At 38.0% G+C, this 11,829-nt stretch overlaps 1 pseudogene; it reads left to right on the top strand.

Annotated features, from left to right (window-relative positions):
* The first annotated feature begins 248 nt into the window (after positions 1-248).
* The window catches only part of LOC108288180, a 48,858-nt pseudogene continuing 37,277 nt past the window's right edge, over positions 249-11,829 (top strand).

The following is an 11,829-nucleotide window of genomic DNA, read 5'->3' as shown; positions in this document are numbered from 1 at the left end:
ACTTAATAGATAGGAAACTGAGGGCACACAGAGTCAAATAACTTGCCTACAGTCACGCGGCTACTAAGTGCCTGATCCAGGACACTAAGCCTGGCAGTCTTACTCTATAGCCCAGGCTCTTAACCACACTGTAAAACTCTGTAAAGCATCTGTGAATTTGACACCCAGGAAGTGACTAGTAACCTAAGGAAGAGTTTTAAAGAAAGGACTAGAATGTTGTGGGTTGAAATATTAGTAATAGGTAAGGAATGGATGAAGGGAAGATTGGGACAACCACAGTTCTCATAAACCAGGGAGTAAGTCATACTTTTTTTGTTTTTTTGAGACACAGTCTTGCTCTGTCACCCAGGCTGGAATGCAGTGGTACAGTCCTGGCTCACTGCAGCCTTGACCTTCTAGGATCGGGTGATTTTCCTGCCTCAGCTTCTTGTGTAGCTGAGACTACACGCACGTGCCACCATATGGGCTAATTTATATGTTTTTTTTGTAGAGACAGGATCTTGCTATGTTGCCCAGGCTGGTCTAAATCATACTTTCATTATTGATAGATCAAGGAAAACAGGTTTAAGCGTATTTGAACTTGGCAGCGCCATTAGCGGAAGATTTGAGAATAAGTAATCATATTGTCAGGGCTAGGCGGAGGAGTAAAGGCGGAAGTTTGTGCTGGGAATATGTAAGTAAGAAAAAGTCTTATTTAACGCATCATCAAGTGAAAAGACGATGTCTAAATTTGATGTATCAATATACAAGGTATAAATATATGATTTATAAATATGAAAGTTTCTAACAAGAACTGACACTGTGAAAGAGTTGGGTAGAATAGCTTCCAGTTGGAAAAAATGGGGTGGAGGACTGTTCATTTCTATTATAAATTTTATTGTACTCCATTGCCTTATTTACAAAATGGGTATAATAATAGTACTTACCTTACATGGTTCTGAGGATTAAATAAGATAATTTCTATAAATGGCTAAAAACAACACTTGGAACAAAGTAAAAACTCAATAGCTATTAACTATTATTATTACTATTATTATTGCCACTACTTTTTAAATGACTTAACATACATATACATTATTTAGGTTAAACATTTTTTTTTAATTTAAAAAACATGAGGAATTGATGTCACTGAGCAAAGATTACTGTTTACAGAATCTAGCTAGACTGGGTTTTTTTTTTATTATTACAAACAGGTCTTCTGTGTTTTCTCATAGACTGGATTTTTTAGGTTAGTTTCCTAAATTCAGTTAGTTTAGTTTTTTTAAGATTAGAAAAACAAGTTTATAATACAAGGGGTTGGTGGATAAAACCTAGTGAAGTGCAAGAAGCTTAAGGTTTAGAAAATAAAATATATAATTGATAAAATAAGGTCATGGAGGAGGCAAAAGGAGTTGAATTTTAAAGTCAATGGAGTGTATTCATTTCTTTTAAAAAAGTATCCCACTATACTGTGAAGTATTTGAGATCAGTGTCTTACTAATCTTGTCAGTCACCTATCATATCATAGTACCCAAGACAGGGTTGGCATACAACAAATATTTATGAATGAATGAATGAACAAGAGTGAAAAATAATGAATCTAGATGTCCTCTTTTGTCTTGAGTGGAGTTAGCTTAATTGTGGTATTCATAATAAAAAACAATAAGAGTAATAGATTTGATTTGGGAAGAAGATGATGAGTCCATATTTGGAGATGCTGAGTTTTGAATTGCCTGTAGAGATATCCAACAGAGATTTAGAAGTTTGAGCAGAGATCAGGAGATAGATTTGGGATCCATGAGCATATAGGTAAGAGTCAAAACTCAGGATTTAATTGTGTAGGATTCTTAGCCACAAACAACAGAAACCACACTGGTTATTTTAAAAGGAGAAAATAAATTTACCAAAAAGATACTGAATATCATCAGTAATTTTCAAGAGGGCTGTAGAACTAGGATCAGGTCACAGTTAGAAATAGGATCCAAAATCCTGCCATAGAACTGGCATGGTGTCACTGCCACTAGATATTGGACATTGATTGCAGCCCTGTTGCCAATGGTGTCCCAAGAATTTACCTTTCTACAACTACTGTCTCTTGGGAGTCCTTATTGTCATTACATATTGAGTGTCCATGATTGTAGTCCCAGTTATTCACTTTTATCCTGGCCTAGCTATAAGGAAAACTGAGAAAGAAAGATAATTCCTAGCATATTTTTTTCTTTCAGGGAGAAGTCAAACGTTATCTCCTACCAAAGTTTATAAGATAGAGAAATTATCTGAATATGGGAAAAGGATCCAGATACTAGCCATGGTAACAAAGATTTACTATAGAGGATATAGAATGAAAGGAGAAGAGAATCAAAGATGTAACCCTAGGGGAAGATCAACATTTACATGGTGGACAGAAGGAGAACCCAACAAAAATCACAGCAGGACAAAAGGAGTAGGTTGAGAATTAGGAGAGCTAGAAAATCTCTCATGAAAGTCAAGGAAGAAGAGATTTACAAAGGTCAACATTGTCAAAAGGAGCAGAGGTCAAATAAGATAGAGCTGTTGGTAATTTTCTCAAGATCAATTGCAGTGAGTAGACTGGGGGTAAAAGGGGAAAATTCAAAGACTGAGGAGAGAATGCAGGTAAGCAAGTAGAGTCAGATAGGAACCAGTCTTTAAAAATTTGGTTATGCAGGAAGAGGAAAGCCAGGATTTAAAAGAAAGTGAGTAAAGTAAATAAGTTATGTGAAATAGGAAGGCCTTTTGGCAGTGAAGGCCAATTTAGTAAAACGGATTGAGTTTGAGAGGTTGGCAAAGTTGTGGATAGGCAGACAAAAACTTGTTTGAAGCATAGGTAAGAGAGGTCAAAAAAAGGATCTTTAGCTCAGAACTGAAGGCTATTTGCATGGTAGTCGTAATTGAAACTTAGTGAAAACGCTACCTGAGAGAGTAGAAAAGGAAGAGAAAAGGCCTGAAGCAGAAGAGTGCCTAGTTGGGATGTGGCTGCAGTATAGAAGAGCAGAGAGGAAAATGGTAGGTGAATTTGGCACCAGCAGTGCTATGGTTTGACTGTTTGTGTCCCTCCAAAATTCGTGTTGGAACAGAAGACCCAACATGATATATTAAGAGGTGAGGCCTTCAGGAGGTGATTAGGTCCTTATAAAAGGTGGGATTAGTTCCCTTATATAAGGGCTTGAAGGAGTGAGTTTGTCCCTTTAGCCCTTCTGTCCCTTCTGCCATGTGAGGACACAGCTTTCATTCCCTCCATAGGACACAGCGACAAGAGGCCATCTTGAAAGCAGAGAGCAAACTCTGATGACATTGAACATGACACTACCTTGATCTTGGACTTTAGAACTGTGCAAAATACATTTCTATTATTTATAAATTACCCAGTCTAAGGTATTTTGTTATAGCCGGAGGAACAGACTAAGACACATGGTGATTCTGAAAGGGTGTGCTGAAAGGGCTTTGGGAGAAAGGAGTGACCCTCTGGGGCCAGGGTAAGTCTAAGAGATGGTCGCATGGTTTGGTGAAGAAGAGAGTCATGATCGCCTCCCAGGGAGCAATTTTAGTGAAAGAGGAAAGAAACTGAAACCCGATTGCAAGAAGTTAACAAAAGGCTGCTGTTCTGTGTTCTGTTCTGTGTCTGTGTCTGAATTGCTACGTCAGTGGTTTAATACATCCAAATGAAACATTTAGCAAAGTAGATAATCCTCCTAAACAAAATGTCTAACATAATAATAAAATGAAATGGAGGCACCAAACAAAAAAGTTTAGTTTCCCTGACAACCATATCTTAATTTGAAACTGAGGATGGTGAAACCAAGCAAGAGAGGAAAAATGTTAACTACTAGGATTTACCATGTTAGCGGCGTAGCAAAAGCATATGCTCTGGAGTCAAACCAATTTGTTTTAATCCTAGTTATGGCATAGGACCTTGACTCTTAACTTCTCAGGGACTTAGTCCTGATCTGTCCTCATATGTCATTCTCATTTGTAAGGCATGTAGGAATAATACTTAGCAGAGAGTAGGTACACAATAAATATTAGATATTGCTGTGTTACTACTGGATAGGTCATTGGAATCCAACAAATGGTATCTTCTAAAATGTAAACCAAGAAGTTAGTGGTTTAATCTCAATTTAAAAAGGTAAAGTTGTCTGAATAGACTAGAGGTTTTTGCTGAGAAGCTGCAGTGGCTTATAAGGATATATAGAGTCCAAACTCATACTTTTAAATACCTGAAGTTCTGTGAGTGAAAGTGAAAGTTCAAGCTTAGAACAATTATGGGAAAGCTGTTCATACTTGCATATCTTGAAGGCATCTTAAATTCAATATGCATAAGACTAAATTCTTGATTTTCTCGTTTCCCTTGGTAGATTCCACACCGCGCCCCCCCAGCCCCAGGTCTTCACATATTTTAAACCAGACACCTGGGAATCACCCTTGGGTATTCTGCTGGTCTCATCTCCACAGCCATCTGTTGCTAAGTGCTGTCTACTCTTTTCTATCTCTACCGCTATTGCCGGAATCCAGGCCATCTTCCTTTCCTTCTGCAATAGCCTCTAGCCTGAGCTCTCTGCTTCCATCTGGCCTCTCTCCATTCTTTCTTATACAGAAACCAGAGTAACAGCTTAGTTCATCTTACCTCCCTGTTTGAAACTTGAGCAGGGTATGGTGTAAATACCTAAACGGTTTTTGATTTCCCAAAGAATTAACCAATTGCCTTACCACCAATTATTAAATAGTCCTGCCTCCTGCCATTGACTATGATTAGGCACACATATTTATTAGATGTTTTGGCATATGCTTGTAAGAAATCTGTTTCAATCAATGGATTTACCAGTACCATGCTGCTGAAATTAATAAAGATTTATGGTAGATTTGTACTTTTTTTTTTTTTTTTTAAGACAGGCTTGCTCTGTCACCAGGCTGGAGTGCAGTGGTACGATCTTGGCTCACTGCAACCTCCACCTCACAAGTTCAAGTGATTCCCCTGCCCCAACCTCCCGAGTAGCTGAGACTACGGGCATGCACCACCATACCTGGCTAATTTTTTGTATTTTAGTGGAGACGGGGTTTCACCATGTTGGCCAGGATGTTCTCAACCTCCTGACCTCATGATCTACCTGCCCCAGCCTCCCAAAGTGCTGGGATTACAGGCACGAGCCACCACACCCTGCCACAGATTTATACATTTTTAATGTCTAGTTTGGCTTATTTTACATACTTCAATGGAGAATTTTTATACAGCAGATTTTGTCAAGCATGCAGTTTATGTAAGCACCAATTACATATCTATGTGTTTAGCACAACCACAAAATAAATGGTTTACATCAATTACTGTATTAATAATACCTAAATGCAATCTCATCTAAGTAACTTCTAGTATAACTGTTAACAATATATAATTAACATAATTATAATGCTATGTATATAGCAATATTCCCGTAATGTATCAAAAGATCGCTAGCTTCTTTCCTGTAAATCTGTACAAAATTAAAATAACGTAGCCTAATATTCAGCATCAATGTCATGAAAATGACTAAGAAGTACCTGACTATACTTAGTATTCTGCATAAGTTCTAGGCTCTATAATATTAATCACTTTGACAAGAGAAAGAGATATAAAGTAATATATTTTTTATATACTTCTGCCAAGGTATAAACTTCTGGCAAAGTCCAACTATGATAGTTTGAAAGTCTAACTATCATAGTTTAACTTCAACCCAACTATTATGGGTTGAAGTTAAAAAAAACCCTATTATTCCTAAACTTGCATAACATATTAGAATACACACACAAAAGAAAGGAAATTAAAAGAAATACATCTCAAATGTCAATTGCTTCTGCTTAACAACTGGTTATTGTCATTTCTTAAAGGACCACATTTAAAGATTCTCTTTTTTCCTTAGTAAATCTGTTTCCTTTTTAAAATTTTTAAATTCTTAAGTAGATTTTCAAGATTCTTTCTAAATAATGTAATGTCTAGAGTTTTAGAATGTTGGCCAATAAACACTTCATATAAAAAAATTTTTTTTGAGACAGGATCTCGCTCTGTTGCCCAAACTGGAGGGCAGTGGCTCAATCTCTGCTCACTGCAATCTCACCTCCCAGGTTCAAGTCACTCTCCTGCCTTGGTTACCTAAGTAGCTAGGACTACAGGCACAAGCCACCACACCCAGCTAATATTTATTTATTTATTTATTGTATTTTTAGTAGAGACAGGGTTTCACCGTCTTGGCCAGTCTGGTCTCAAACTCTTGACCTCAAGCGTTTGAGGTCTGCCCAGCTCAGCCTCCCAAAGTGCTAGGATTACAGGTGTGAGCTACCACGCCTGGCCAACACATCATACAACCTTTAAATATAATTTGCAAAGGAAATATTTCTATTTATTTATTTATTGTTTTAGAGATGGAGTCTCACTCTGTTGCCCAGGCTGGAGTACAGTGGCACGATCTCAGCTTACTGCAGCCTCTGCCTCCTGGATTCAAGAAATTCTCCTGCCTCAGTCACCTAAGTAGCTGGGACTGCACACCACTACAACAAGCTTCTTTCCTTTTTTGTATTTTTTACTAGAGATGGGGTTTCGCCGTGTTGTCCAGGCTGGTCTCAAACTCCTGACCTCAAACGATCCTCCTGCCTCAGCCTCCCAAAGTGCTGGGATTACAGGCATGAGCCACTGCACCCAGCCTGCAAACAAAATATTTCTATGCTCAATACCAGCATATCTTTTGTAGAGTGTTTCTTCATAAGGTTTGATGACATAAGCTAATCCTGAAAATTAGAAATACCCAGAAAACAGGCAACTTCCCAAATTATGTTGACATTCAGTCTTTTCTAAAGGACTCAACATAAACATCTTTAATTCTGATATTAATTGGATTTTTGTCAAAGTAGCCAACTCCTGATGACAAAAGATGGCATTTTAACAAGCATTTTTGTGCAGTTTAAAATAAGGGATTTTGGATTAAACCAATGCAGCCCTTGGAAGTAAAAATTTGGGAATTTAAATAAATAAGATCATGTAAAACATAACATTTTGAAGTTTTATGACAGTGGTTTTTGAATGAAAAATTTTCCTTGAACAATGTTGTTATTCTGTGTTGCAGTATCTTTTCTTTCTTTTCATGCCTGCGCAAGTGACTAACTTGTCTTTGATTAGCTACTTTATTATTCATCAAAATGCACAGAAATTTAAAAATGTGTGAATTTTTCAGTAAACCGTATAACCATATTGAGAATAAAAGTTAGTAAAGCCATTGTTATAGTCTATAATTGCAATTTTAATCTTTTATCCCTTAAACTGTCAATACAAATAATTAGGTGTCTACTGTTTCCCAGACATATTTTCTACATATCATTGATTATTTATTTATTTAGAGATGGAGTCTCACTCTGTCACCCAGGCTGGAGTACAGTGGCCTAATCTCAACTCACTACAACCTCCACCTCCCAGGTTCAAGTAATTCTCCTGCTTTAGCCTTATGAGTAGCTGGGATTGCAGGTGTGCACCACCACACCCAGCTAATTTCGTTGAGGATTTAAAAAAGAAGCTAATGCACTATTTCTTAGTGTTTTAAATTGGAACATATCTTGCCTCATGAAGCTTTAAATTATTATTTTCAGTTTCTCCCCATGAAGCATTCCCGTCTGACATTTGTTTGGAATCGTGCCACTGCTGGATTCTGCATATCATCTTTCCCAACTAAAAATGTCTGAATGCTTACACGAATAAATTTTATAACATGGAAAAAAATAAAAAAAGAAAAAAAAAAAAAACTAAAGACAACATCTTTTTTTTTTTTTTTGAGATTAATTCTTGCTCTGTTACTCAGGCTGTAGTGTGGCAGTGCAATCAGAACTCACCGCAGCCTCAAACTCCCTGGCTCAAGCCATCCTCCCACCTCAGCCTCCTGAGTAGCTGGGACTACAGGCATGTGTCTCCATGCCAGGCTAATTTTTTTTTAACTTTTCTCTAGTGACAGGGTTTGCTATGTTGCCAGGGCTGCTCTCGAACTCCTGGTGATCCTCCTGCCTCGGCCTCCCAAAGTATTGGAATTACAGGTGTAATCTACCACTCCCAGACTTCTTTTATTATTTTAAATAAATATTCATGCTTATGATTATATACATTTAAAATAAACCCTTCTAAGTTATTTCAGCTTCACGCCCCATAAAATCTGATCACCCCTGAAAAATAGCTAGGAATGAACTAATAATAATTCATCGCTAAATTGGAAACTTTTAGTAAAGGTAAGACAGGTACCACAAGGTAAAGGAAAAACCAAGAATTTTAGGAAAGAGCTTGTACGTAAATGCAAATGCCTATTGGCAGGACCTAGTGCAAATAAAAATTTGTGACTCCTTGATCAAGGATTTTAATTAATTTCAAGATGGTGATAGCAGAACATTAAACCAAGCACAAGGCTCTTCTAAGCATGGGGCCCAGTAGAACTGCCCATGTCCCACATGCATGAAGCCAGCCTGTGGTCACCATTAGGTAATAGGAGCAAGAAAACCTCCAACTAAAAAGACCTGGGTCCTACATAAAGGACCCTCTATGACTTAGCTTGAGTGACAGGTGTCAGACCAGGCCCAGAGTTGTCACCTTTGTCAGTTTATTAAGAGAAGTCAGAAACCTGGATTTCTTTATGCAGTCACCTGGTCAGCTCATTTTAAAATACTGATTATTCAAATTATTTTTTTAAAAAAATTGTACAGACCATAACAAATGTGTCTGAGTGGGTTAATCATGATGTCAAATATAGGCTACGAAAATTTATCTGGAATCTTTGCTTCAGAAGCAGAAAGACCTGGATTTGATTCTTGACTTTTTTCTCCACAGGCTGACTGGTCTTTTCTGAGATTTATTTTCCTTATCTAATTCAGAGCCTGGCATATGGAAAGTGATCCATAAATGCTAGTTCAATATCTCACACTCTCAAACACATATGCTGGTTGCTCTTTGAATTACTTAATTGTCATAGAAGGCACATCTTGTTATAATAGTAGATATTTTTATTTAAAAGGAAAAAATTTCAGAAATATTTTTTCCTTTGGATGCTATGAAAGTGGTAGACTTAAGCAATGCCCTCCCTCTAATTCACTTAATCCTTAAATATAATACAATTAGGAGGCGAATATTCTTATTATTTCTTGCATAAGAAACTATAGTTAGAAAAATAATCACACGACCTGGTACTCAAATCAACAGTGAATGGTCATCTAGGTATCAATTTCCTCTGTCTAAAAAAGGAAATCAATGTACCTATTTCTACCATCCAAAAAGGAAACATTTAAAATAACCTACTTTATAGCATTTCTCAAAATTGTCATAACCAAAGTCTTGTTCCTAAGAAATCTGTAAAGAGATGGTGAAAACCATTTGAAATGGAAAAATATTTACATAGATGAATTGCTTTATAGACTTTATGGATATGGTATTAGTCAGCTATTACAATAATAATGTTCCATACAGAACACTGCAAAACTCAGTGACTTACAACAATTAGCATTTGTTTCTTGCTCACCCATCTTAGGTTCTGCTGTGGTTTAAGCTGACCTAGGTTGGACCCAGCTGGGCTTGGTTCTAAGCTGTAGGTTGGGTCCAAGTCTAATCCACAAATTTCTTTTTCTTTCTTTCTCTCCCCTCCCTCCCTCCCTCCCTCCCTCCCTTTCTTCCTTCCTTCCCTCCCTCCTCTTTCCAGAGTCTTGCTGTGTTGCCTATGCTAAAGCACAGTACCTATTCACAGGCACTATCATCATGCACTACCACCTTGAACTGCTGGACTCAAGCAATCCTCCTGCCTCAGACTCTCCAGTAGCTGACACTACAGGCATGTGCCACCACACCAGGCTGCCCCACAGATTTCTTCTTTTCCTTGGACCAGCAGCATATTATTCTCATGGCAAAAGACAGATGAGCAAGAGGGGAAGCCCAAATGCTCATTTCAAGCCTTTGCTTACAAGTCCCTTGGCATTCATTGGCCAAAGGAAATCTTGTGGGTAAGCCCAAGTTAAGGGATGAAAAAGTCTACACCCATCATGGGGCAACTGTAATGGTGAGGATGTAATAACAAGAGAGAGTAGAATTGAGCTTAATAATTCAAATACACCTCAAATACCTTAATAAGACTAAATATTTTTGAGCTATACCTTTCAGAGTTTTATCCTCCGTGGAACATTACTAAAGTTTGCCTACATTTGTTTTGAAATTTTTTTTTGGTACCAAAATGACTGCTGTGGATATTCTGATGTGGAACACTGAGATAGCAAGTCAGGAGTTATGCAAATGCTAGAGGAAATCCAAATCTACCTCATAAGGAAAATCCCTGACTTTGCATACTGATACCTACTCATATGCAGACACAAGGGTCTTCTATCCTACCCCACCACTCTTAATCAGACCCCATCTGTATTCCAAAGCTCCTGGCTCTGCCTTCATCAGCTACACAGAATACCAACATTCCTGAGTCTTTCTCAGACTTTATTTTTTATTTTGTTTTATTTATTTATTTATTTTTTAAGACGAGTCTCACTCTGTCGCCCATGTTGAAATGCAGTGGCACAATCTTGGCTCACTGCAACCTCCAACTCCTGGGTTCAAGCAATTCTCCTGTGTCAGCCTCCCCAACCATTCCAGGCTAATTTTTGTATTTTTACTAGACACGAGGTTTCACCATGTTGACCAGGCTGGTCTTGAACTCCTGATCTCAAGTCATCCCCCTGCCTCAGCCTCCCAAAATGCTGGTATTACATGTGGGAGCCACTATGTCTGGCCCAGACTTTATTTTTATATCAAAAGCTCAGATGAAAGAAGCAGTTCTTGAGGAGTCATCTTGGGCAATATTTTCCATAGTCTTCCTTGGTATTCTAAGTAACTTTTTTCGGTTAAATTATATTTCAGCCTGATGCGGTGGTTCATGGCTGTAATCCCAGCACTTTGGGAGGCTGAGGTGGGCAGATCACTTGAAGTCAGGAGTTCCAGACCAATCTAGGCAACTATCTCTATTAAAAAATTCAAAAAATTAGTTAGACATCGTGGCAGGCACCTGTAATCACATCTACTCGAGAGGCTGAGGCATGAGAATTGCTTGTACCTGGGAGGCAGAGGTTGCAGTGAGCTGAGATTGTGCCACTGCACTCCAGCCTGGGTGATGGATTGAGACTGTGTTTCAAAACAAAAAAAAAAAAAAAAAAAAATCAAATCACCAATACTGAATTAAGATTTATCGTTATATGCTCAACTTTTACCAAAGTCATAAGAGAAAGTCATACAAAACTTGATCCTGTTTTCATTATTAAACAATCACTGAAGGTCATTTTCTTGCTCAATAGCCTCTTGTAAACCCTTGTCAGAAATTGCTATTAGAATTTAATGTCAGAAAGAATGATGCATGTTTTGAGGAATAAGTATGCTTCTTCCTTTCTGAAATCTACTCTGATTTGGTTTGCTCCTAGCTACCAGGAAATTAAGAGACAAATCAAATGGTCAATGACACTAAGTTCACAGCCTTTATGATCACTTTTTACCTTCTTTCATGGCTAATTTTCTGTTTCTATTTCACTGTATGTAAACATACAGAGGCTAGCTAGCCAGCTAGCTCTCCTTTAGAATAAGCTACAAAAACATAAGGAAAGAGATACCTTCTACTGTGTCATGCATCCTTTTTTATTTTTTTTGAGATGGACTCTCACTCTGTTACCCAGGCTGGAGTGCAGAGGCTCGATCTTGTCTCACTGTAACCTCCGCCTCCCAGGTTCAAGCGGTTCTCCTGCCTCAGCCTCCGCAGTAGCTGGGACTGCAGGCCCGAGCCACCGTGCCCAGCTAATTTTTGTATTTTTAGTAGAGAC

This window comes from Cebus imitator, unplaced genomic scaffold (assembly GCF_001604975.1).
Source record: "Cebus imitator isolate Cc_AM_T3 unplaced genomic scaffold, Cebus_imitator-1.0 Scaffold16, whole genome shotgun sequence".
In the NCBI taxonomy this organism is placed as follows: domain Eukaryota; kingdom Metazoa; phylum Chordata; class Mammalia; order Primates; family Cebidae; genus Cebus; species Cebus imitator.
Note: the sequence above shows the minus strand (reverse complement) of the source record. Positions and strands in the feature narration are given on the sequence as shown.